At 46.9% G+C, this 11,049-nt stretch overlaps 1 protein-coding gene across 4 annotated transcripts in view; it reads right to left on the minus strand.

Annotated features, from left to right (window-relative positions):
• Positions 1-5,597, minus strand: part of Smad1 (SMAD family member 1) — a 62,235-nt gene extending 56,638 nt beyond the window's left edge. For 2 of the 4 annotated variants that reach the window (XM_041663540.1, XM_041663541.1), the window contains exon 1: positions 5,341-5,562. The gene's annotated coding sequence lies outside the window, so the exon portion shown is untranslated. The other 2 variants (XM_041663543.1, XM_041663544.1) reach the window with 2 other exon arrangements.
• Positions 5,598-11,049: the final 5,452 nt, after the last annotated feature.

Genomic DNA, 11,049 nt, shown 5'->3' on the forward strand with positions numbered 1-11,049 from the left:
TTTCTTTCTTCCCCTCCCCAAATGATGCAGGATGTGCTGAGCCCAATGCCTCAGGAACACTGAATGTACCAGGAAAAAACAAACAAATGAACCCTCAATACTCAGAGGATCCGGGTCTGGCTTTCTGTTTCAATCAGTTAGATAGGAAATAAAACACAAGCCAAGTAACTTCTCTGGGCCTCAGATTGCCCAACCTGGTAGGAACCGATTGGATCAGGAACCTTTTAAAGCAATGTTTAACACCGAACATCTTCATTCTCTCTGACGCCCTTGACAAGACAGTCTCAAGAGTGGACTTCGCCTGAGCACACAGCCTGATGCTCACCAACTCACCACTACACATAGCCATTCCTGGATAGGAAGACGTGAGTGAAAGATGTCAGAACCATGCTCCCATCAGATCTGCAAACAGCTCAGACCCTTCCTCCAAAAAAGCTAGAAGCAAGTAAGTTGTGAGGCTTTCTACAAAAGCTGACACCCATCCTTAAAAAAAAAAAAGTCCCCAAAGAATTGGCAATGAACTGTCCTTCACTCAGCTGCTGGGCTGGACCGCTCAGGGAAGCAGAGCGGTTCTGTCGTCGAGACAGGTAGACCAGACAGCCTCACCTTTCACCACCCCATCAGCTGGGAACTGATCACAGATACAGCAGGGGCAAGCAGTGGGAACTACGCAGAAAAGCAGGGTCACAACTGACTGGACTTGTAAATGTTGGAGGGTCAAACTCATCTTCAAGTCATGTGCTGCTTAGGTAAGGATGAAATTCAGTTTTTCTCTTTTAACCTGGGGTGACAGGAGGAAGTATCCTCCTGCCCCCCCCCCCAAAAAAAAAGCTTGACGCAGAATGAGTTTGTCTAAAGGCCTAAAATGTAAAAGCAGAGCCATGTCCACACGGACAAAGCAAGGCCTACCGGGTATTCCAAATCCCAGCTTAACTCAAGTCGTAGCCAAACATTAACTCAAAATCAAAGGCGTAATGTGAATCCAAGGTGTTTCTGGCAGGCTCATCGACGTCGGACTGGAACACACTGCAGCTTCACCCTGCCCCTACCCCCCTGCCACACAGTAACACTGAGGGCCACACTTCTGCTTGGATTTGACACTATCATTTGCTATGGATTGCCATGGGTTTTGTTTCTTGCTATAGACACCAAATTTTCAGCTCTTACAGAACTGCAACGCCTTGGCACAACAAGAAGACTCAGTGGGTAAGGGTGCCACTGCCAAGCCCGATGGCCTGTTTGGGTCCCGGAACCCATGAAGTGAAGGGGATACTCCAGAGGGTTGCCCCTATCCTTCAGAGGTTGGGCACCCACCACCTACACACACAAATAAATGTTTTTTTGAACGTAACAGTTTGATTATCGAAAACAAAGACTTTCGATGTCTTCCTACAGGGCCACTCCTCAGCATGTATTAAATTAGTATCCCTGGAACGTGTGGTGTGAGAACGTTTGATTCTAGAAACTGATGATCAAGAGGCTGACTTGAGTGTGGCAAAACACTCAATGAATCTGACTTGGGATTAGGCTAGAATTTCTAATAACTTCTATAACAGCCCTAAGCACACTTCCGACACTCTACGCCACGTATTTAGGCTGAGTGGCGTTCACAGCACTGACGATTATGAAAGTATGGATCTACTCTGAAAAATTCTAAAGAGGCTCCATGTCCCATGCTACCAAATACCCAACCAATTTTAATGTAAAATAAACAAGCACATTCATCTGATTAGTTAGAAAATTTAGTTTCCTCTTTAATAAGTGGTAAAAAAAAAGTATATGTATACCAAATAATTATCTTTAAATAAATTTAATCTTTTTAATATTTAATTTATTTAAGGAGGGTGGAGGTCAGGCCTGGGGAAACCTAGGAGAGTCAGTTCTCTCCTTCTACCATGTAGGTTCTAGACTCACACTGGGGTCACCGGCCTGACTGACATGTTGAACCATCCTGCGGTGTCTGGTAGTGCGCATCTCTTTAGGACTTGGTAGCAGTAAAGTATGTGACTTGTAGACCTAGTTCATATACTCGTATACTCAGGGTCACAGATACATTCCTTGGGCAAGAAGGGAGTTCGCGAAAACAGAGATTAGGAGGCTCTGTTCTAAATAGAAAACAAACAAAAAAGAGTTACGAATGAGGCTCAGGGCGGAGTCAGGTCGCTTGGTTCATATTCCTGCTTAGACTGTAAATCACAGCATGTGAGTTGTGCAGCCTGAAGCAACATGATCACTTCTGCCTCAGTTTCTTTACCTGTAAGATGGGGGTGGAGGGAAGTCCCAGGCTTAAATAATTTAAAACCGCTGGCACACAGTAAAAGGATCAGAAAAAAAAAAAAAACCGAAAATAATTTCTATGTACCTAGTACTCTCAATCATGAACACGAACGGCAAATATGATCTACTGAAAAGCCAACCTCATCTCACCTGGTTTCTTCCCCTGTCACTTCCCAACGACTTGTCTGAAGAACAGAGGAAGACCCTAGGTTCACTCTTTAGATTCTAGAGTCTAGAACTTTCTGTGATGATAAAACTGTCCCATACACATTCAACGTGGCAGTCACATAAGCCTACTGGAAATGTGGGTGGTGCACACAACGTGGTATCTTAAATTATGATTATTATTTCTATTTCTATCTTATCAGACAGCACGTCTAAATTTAACATGTTTTATAAAAACTTAAGCAGAATCAAGAATCCTCTCCAGAGTTGCTGTTATGTTTTCGGTGCGAACCTGGTAACTCTGACCTGTTAAGGCAATAACGTGTTGACTCACATACCGATGCAGTGCAAGCTCAGAGCTAAGAAATGATCAGAAACAAAGTAAGTGATCCTCTGAAGGCCAAGTTAAATTCACACTGACGTAAGCAAGCTCTGACACCCAGATCAGAACTGCAAAGGTCGCTCCACCACCCAAAAAGCATCAACTGCAAAGCAGCTGCGTCTTCGACAAGACGCAACATCTCTGCCATTTCTCTCCCTCAGAAATCGCCGTTCAGAATGCTTCTTCCGCTTTTAGAAACACTGGGGTCCTTGACCACCTCCCCTCTCCATTATAAACAAAATCTATGTACCACCCATATCTGAAGTAGAACGCCAGACTCCTGCTTAGCTGCCCCTGTAATATGGTTTAATTATGATGGCTGAACTAACAGGCTGACATCATAGACTTTTACAGGCTGACCCCATGTCATCCTGATGTATCATTTTGCACCAGTTCAGTGCTGTAAATCAATTTAAGATCTCAAGCAGGTTGAAAAGGCTGGTAATGACGCTCTCTCCGGCCCTCTGGAGACTCCGCATTATACACAACTTACATTATTTATAAAGTCTCCGCGATGCCTCCATTAGCCTTGTAAGACCACACAAATGAGATCTTTTATACACACACAACTTGGCCTTGATTATGTAGGCTACTGCAGCTTAAATACGCTCATCTAATTACAACAGGGTTTCTTCTTCTTCCAATCTCCCACACTGCTGCATTTTATCTTGAGGCCAATATCGTTGTAAATCAAGATTAAAAACCGAAATTTTGTTTTCAACTAGTATGTCTAGCTGGGAACCAAGATTTACTTCCTCTTAACGTTCACATGAACTCACCGGAAAAAAGAATATAAATTCCAAGATGAACAAGAGGTTAGCATTTTTAATTGCCTATAAAAAAGCTGTCATTCCTCCAAAATGTAAAGCCATCATCTCCCCGAGGGCACAAAGCTAGAGATACTGTAAAGGAAGAATGGATTTAGTTACTACCTATGGTTGCAAGGGTCAAAACTAAACCAAGGACAAATCCTAGCCTCTGAAGAAACCTGATCTTCCTCGGGAGCCTCTCGAATCCCACCCCCAAATAATCATCTCTCAAGACTCAGGTTTACAGCTTCCTAAGAAATGCTAAATTACTCAAACGGCACACCACCTTCACAGAAATATCACCTTCACAGAAATATCGTACAACTGAAAATGAGAAAAGTGGGGAAGGGGAGGCCAAACCCATTAAATCAGTACAACCTCTTTAGGCCTGGCACCTACATTATAGTAATACCGGCGCAAAAATAAAAAAAAATTATTTGCACCAATTGAAAACACCAAGGCAGTGAACACTGCCTCTGCCTTGTGAACTGTTCCAGCACAGCTCATCTGCTTCCGGTACAACTTAAAGTGGTAATTATAAACAAGATGAAAAATGAACCTGTCAGGGAACAGTTTTCTCATTGTGCTGAGGTGTGGGCACGTTATCCACCACAGGCCCTTAGAGTGAGAGATGTGAAGGGCAGGCTGTGATTTCGCTCCAGCAACAGGAAGACATTACACAAACCAAGAAACTCCCTTCAGTCCGTGCTCTAAAAACTTCAGATGTCACCCAGGAATCCAAGAGAAGGGGAAGAGACAGGCCGGGGATGACAACACACACTCTATCACGATGCTCTTAGATGGTTGTGGCCCGGGCTGAGGTTTTCAGATGGAAAGCTCTTAGCTGGATTATCCTGCACCGTGCATTTAAAAAAACTGCATGCGCCTCCGAATAAACAAAAGCCGCGACTACCATAGTATGGAGATGTGGTCCGTGATGGACCTCCTAGCTCCCCAAAGCACCTCGGGGAGACGCTGTCCCCCGCAGCCTTTGCAGGCAGTCCGCAGAGCGGCCGCCCAGGCCCGCGCTCTCACGCCCACCGCCCCCACCCCGCGACAGAAACACTAACAAAGACGGTCGGGACGAGAACAGTTGTTCCCGGCTCTCGGAACGCAGTGAAGCAATCGAATCCGGTAAAGGGAAAGGAATGAGGCGACACTGGGCGACGCAGGGGGTGTAGGCGGAAGGAGGGAGGGGGGAAAGACGCGAGGCCGCCAGACCTTTGAATAAGAGGGAACTGTGCCGCGAACTTTCTTTAACCTCGACCCCCAAAACAGGCTGCTTGGGGACCCCGGAGGGGGGGCGCGCGCACCCATGCAGGGAGACCCGAGCGGAGCGCAGCGCTGTCCAGGCGAGGGTCTGCAGGCCAGGGCGGGGACACAATGGGGCTGCGGCCCGTGGCGGAACGGGGTCCCCGGAGAGCTGGGCACGCCCGACAAAGACGCGGGGAGACAGGAGAGGAGGTCTGGTGGCAGGTTCGCGGCTGCAAGGCGCCATCATGGGGGGGGGGGGACCACGTCCCGGAGCTCGTCCCAGATTCCCCCAGCGCGGGTCCCCGAGTCCGTCCCGGATCCTCCCCGGAACCCGTCCCCGATCGCCCCCTGGAGCCGGTCCCGGATCCCCCTGGAGCCGGTCCCTGTTCCGGTGCACCCCGCGCGACGCAGGACAAGTCCCTCTCGAGTCAGCTCGGGTACACTCGGCTTTACCGGCTCGGCGGCGCGCCCATCAGCGGGGACGCACGAGACCGGGCGCCGGGTCCCGCGGTCCGCTCCGCTCTGCTCCCGGCCGCCGTCCCCGAGCCTTGGCCCTGGCCTCGCCGTGGTGCGCCCGCTCGCTCCCAGAGCCTGGATTGATCTGGTCGCGCTGGCGTCAGGCAGTCGGAACCGCCCAGCCTCCACAGCCCGCCTGCCAATACCCGGCTCACAACCCGCCCGCCGCTCACCCTCGCTCACACGCGCACCGCGCGCGCCCGCTGCCGCCTAGGGATCCTCTCCAAATTCCCGGCCCGCGCATGCTTCCGACTCTGCGGTCCCTGCCTAGTTGCCAGTCAAGTTCCAAAACCTGAGTTTGTTTTCGGAAATGTTCTCGAACACGACCACCGAGCCCACCCAATCGTCCTAGAAACGGCTTTAAATTGCCCTACAATCACTGGCCCATTGATTTACATGCCCTCCAAGTAGCATGTGCCCCAAATTGACCTGTTGACTACTGCTATGGTTTACACCAACATCGCATAGGTAGATGCATTTGTTTCTAGTATGTACTCTAGCTGGCCAAATGACAGAAGCCATTTGTCTGTTCCATACAAGGTCTCTTGTAACCCAGAATGACCTCGAACTCGTTTTGTTGGGGGAAAAGACCTTGAACTTCTGCGCCTCATCCTTAGTGCTGTGTTACCACATGTTTTTATTTATAAGGTCTGGGAATCGGACCCATGGCCTCGTGCAGGCTAAGCAAGCACTTCACAGCTGAGCCTCACCCCAGCCCTTTTGTTTCTTGCTTGCCTGCTGGTCTGCTTTGCCATAGGGTTTCTCTGTAGAGCCCAGGCTGGCCTTGAACTGGGAAATAGCCTTTCAATGCTGTAAATTTTTGGTCAGTTTTGTAGATGACATAGAGTCTTGCCCCTGCTCCCCCCAAAGAGCAATAACACAAATGAGCTCACATCTTCCTGATCTGTGCAGGCACCAAAAAGACTTTCCTCAAATAATCAACTTTTCTCTTGGTCAGTTTCTGGAAGCTGGCATGAAATCTTGGACAATTATCATAATGTCGAGTTATGTTCAGAGAACTATTCTAGGAGTAAATGCCCCACAAACCAAAAAAAGAAAAAAAATCATTACCAGCAATATAAAGAAAATACTAAAGGCCACTACAAATTAATGATTCTCTCCAATCATTCCTGTACCTTTACATGCCTTGTATTCCACTTAAAATTCTTATTAATTATTTAAGTATTATATCTGTATTCCATATTTAATTATTCAAAGGAAATGCAACAAATCCCATAAACCCATAAAATGCCATTTATAAATTATACATAAGAATATTTCTGCTAATTAAATTTCTTTCTTCATTAAACTATTTGAGCACTTACTGGTCAATTCTTGGATCTCATCTTATTTTCCTTAAAAGCAGCATTGGACATAGTTGGTTGTTCTCTGGTCCCTTGTGCAAAACAGCTGGAGTGAGCCTGGTTAAATGCCACTCAGAGCTATTCCCCTGCCTTCTACTGAAGTTCTTTTGACGAAACTATCCATACACAGGAACATCATTTAGACCCGGAAAATGAATGGCGTACTGCTATTTCCTCTGCAGACGGACCACAAGCCTGGGTTGGAACCCGAGCACCACATGATCCAGGTGTCACAGTGCTCTCTGATCTCACAACAAGGTGATCAACAGCTCAGACAGTGCTCCCTGATCTCGCAGCAAGGTGACCAACAGCCCAAGGTTGCCCTTGCCTGGATAGTAACTTCAAGGCCACCTGGGTCTGCTTGAGACCATCCCAAAAACAAAATAAAAGCAACCAAAAAACAAGGCATTCTAACAAATGAATAAGGAAAGACCATATTTTATTTGCTTTATTCATGTGAGCTGTTCATAGTAGACAAATCCATAGGGACAGGAAGTTGCCTGGGATTGGATGTTGGGGTGCAGGATTGAAGGACCTGAGGTGATCACTAAAAGTTACAGGGTGGTAAAAGGATTCTAAAATAATAAAATCTGATAGTTATGCAATTGTATAGGCCATAGAAGTTTATATTTTGAATGACTGTGTTATATGACCATGAATTTTATCCTGATAAAACTGTTTTTTAAAAAAAAAGGAAGGCAACTAAAGGCAGTGCATGTTCTTGATTAAATCATAAGGGGAGGTCTGGAGAGATGGCTCTGCATTTAAGAGCACTGACTGCTCTTCCAGAGGACCTGGGTTCAATTCCTAGCACCCACATGGCAGCTCAAAACTGTAACTCCAGTTCCAGGAGATCCAGCACCCTCTTTCAGCCTCCAAGTGTACCAGACATGCGCATGACACACAGATACACATGCCATACACATATAATAAAAAGAAATTTAAAATATCCTAAAAGGGAGATATACAGTGGCATAATATAACTGTTTGTTAAAGTAATTTATAAAACTACAGATAGCCTTTCTTAGTGTAGTCCTGGTATCCCTAAATGATAATTATTAATATTATATGCACTATAAATTTTTATTTGACCCCGTACAAGTTATTTTTAAGTGGTAATAAAAATTTGGATACGCTTTCAAAAAGGGCATTTTTGAGAGAGTTGTAAATTCTGGCTAACCTCATATTAAAGTCTTTTGAACAAAACTTGAATTCCCATTTCACTCAGAAAAAAGTTCATACCATGCGCAGAGGCCATGTGTGGTCTGCCTTCCCCACCATCCTTTTTACTCCAAACTAGTTTGTATCTTTCGCTCTCTCCCTCCTGTCATCCTGGCCACCTCCATCTCCAGATGGACACGACTCCACCTAAGCTTTAAGGAATTGTCATTACCTCCCTAGAAGGCCCTCCCGAGAGCGACACGAAGCTGTCTGCATCACACTCACAGCATGTATGTCTCATGAGACCCCTTGCTCAGTGCCTGGCTCTCCTGCTTCCCCTCAACTCCACACTCACAGGTTCTCTTTCTGTTATCATGGTCTCCATCTGCCAATCTTCTGTTGCTACAATAAATGTCTTAGCTAACCAGAGACGTGACTTGGGCTCACAGTTTGGTTTGCTTGTTTGTTGTGCTAGCTTCCATTACTCGATGTCATCAGAACCTAGCTTCTTTGGCCTCCCAATGTGGACTGAAAACCTTGCTTTCCAGGTAGGTCTTCAGCAGCACACTGAGACGACTGAGGGATCCAGCCACGAATGCACAGGGAGAAACAAGGCCAGGAGGGAGGCAGAGAGGCTCCGATGCACCCAAACTGGTAGCTGCAGGGATGTGAACCCCAGAGAGGTCTCTTGCTGCTTTCTGTTCTCTATGAACTACCTCAGGACTCCATCCTGAGGATGCATAGCCAGGACGCTAGAGGGTAGAAGAGAGAAGTGTTCTAAATGAGAGTCAGGAGGCATAGGCCGTACAGCAGTGTGGAGGGGATGCCAGGCCACACTGCTAAGTACCCATTTGAGGTTAGCAATCAAAACTTTGAAGCAAACTCAATCAGCCAGGTTCACTTGACCAAAGGAGGCTGAGCTGGGCTTCGCTACAGCTGGGGCTTGGCTGTATGATGGAGAGAATAAAAGAGCCAGGCACTAGGAGGCATAGACCAGGGAGTGACCACAGGAACTGGAGAGATCATGAGATATGGAGAAGACGGTAGGATCAGTGAATTGGCAGTGTCCAGTGGGCTCATGAATTTCCAGATTTGAGGGGTAGTTCCAAAGCTGGAGAGCAGTTTGAAAAAGGGGTGCTTGAGACTCACAGCAGATAGAGCTTTCTAAGCATGGGGGCACAGGACTGAACCCTGAAAGGCTTGGTCTCAGTCTCAAAGCATCCCCCATGAAGGCAGCCACTTCTGCATCTTTAGATGACCCCAGAATCTATTTGACTAGGGTTTGTGACGAGGGTGATGGAGACAGCTACTGACTTGGAGCATGCTGGTTGCCTTCTATTGTTCTGGGCCCTTTACACAGTTATCGACTCCTTAGTCCCTCAAAACAACACAGTAGGGAGTGGGAGAGTTGGCTCGGCAGTTAAGAGTACAGAGTACCCTTGCAAAGGACCTGAGTTTGGCTCCCAGCACCCACCTGAGTAGCTTATAGCTTCCTGTAACTCCAGCTCTAGGGGATCTGATGTCACCTTCTGGCCTCCGCAGGCAGCTACATGCAAGTGGACGTCCTCTCCCACCTACATATACTTACTTAACAATAAAAAGAAATCTTTTTTAGTATGGATGACATTATTTCTGTTTTGCAGATGAGGAACTAAGGTGCCAACTGCTAAGTGACTTGCTGCTGGTCAAACAAGCGTGTTGATGTCTCTCTGGTACTCACCGTGGCCTCTACCTGTAGCAGATACAGGGAGGCCATGTTCTTTTCCCCAAATATTCACAGTGCTGTGCTAAGAACAGTTTCTGTCTTTAAGCCAAGAGTTTTAGGCAAACTCACATCAAAGGAACCATGAATTTTTGAAAGTAACAGTATGAATTTTTTTTTTTTTAATTTCCAGTAGTTTTGCTTTCAGTAGCAATCTCCTTTTGGTTTGTTTGTATCCATTGAGCCACCCGAAGAATGACTGTGTTTGCTTTAACACAAAAGCTAAATAAGCCCTGGCTTAAAGAAGACCCCAGGGAGGAATTCAGGGGCATTACAGTCCTCTGCCATTTTTGTGTGGCTTTTCCTTCATGGCTAGTTACAAAATGGCTCTGAAAATGAGGTGACCTAGCCTACAACTGCTTTAAGCAAGACACTGCTAACCCTTAGTGACTGTCACCACTCCTACAAGTTCTGCTAGCACTCACTGACGACAGGTCCCCTATCTGCACGCAAGGCTGGAGAATGTCCTTTCTAATCTGTCTACATTGTCCCTGTGAGGAAAAGGTAAAGGGTGAAGGCAGCAAGCCCGGATGGCCAGCACAGGCTCATGGGCCCTGAAGGACTACGGGGAAGGGATGGTGCGTGTGATGGTGCGTGTGACGCGCATGCGTGTCCATACGCGGTTCCTGGAAACCCGCTGCTGGATGGCTTTGTCACTCTTGGCCTTGTGCTTTGAGACAGGTATCTCACTGAGCCTGGAGCTCAGCATTTCAGCTGGGTGGGCTGGCCGCGAGCTCTCGGGATCCACCTGGCTCTGCACCCCACCCCCACCCGAGTGCTGTGGTTACTTGCATGTCCAGCCATGTCCTTCTTTAAACAGATGCTGGACTTCAAACTCGCGTCCTCTTGTTCAGTAAGCACCCTTACCCACCAGTGCGTATCCCTAGGCCCGGTTTTCGAGTTCTTTGCAAAAGTATTTAACGCGTGAGTGTGGAAGTTGCTCGTGGTGGGAGTGTCGGCAACAACCGCAACAAAACTGGGCAAACACCAAGAGCCAAGGCCTTCCCTCTCCCTGTGGAAAGTCAGCTGTTAAACATTTACCAGCACGCCAGAGTCGACAAGCAACCAGAACTTCCTGCTGCAAGAGGCCTTTCCCCTTCCTTGCCTTCATCAGTTATTTCTGACTCACGAGTCAAATTTATTAATGATTAAGCAGGTAAACTTTGAAGCGTTCACCATAATAACTCCACTTCTTCCTTACATAGTGGTTCTAGGCCCATCCATTTATAATGGCTCCTGTTCTTCCCTGGGAGAGTGCAGCGTTCTTTGCTAGCAGGCTGGAAGTGCCATAAGGCTGTTGGTGTTTATGTTCAAATCCTTTAAAGGTTTTTTTTTTTTTTAAATATCCTGAAATATTAG

The sequence above is a fragment of the Microtus oregoni genome, unplaced genomic scaffold (assembly GCF_018167655.1).
Source record: "Microtus oregoni isolate MIOR12 unplaced genomic scaffold, Mior012 000014F_ref0000157, whole genome shotgun sequence".
NCBI classification, from domain to species: Eukaryota; Metazoa; Chordata; class Mammalia; order Rodentia; family Cricetidae; genus Microtus; species Microtus oregoni.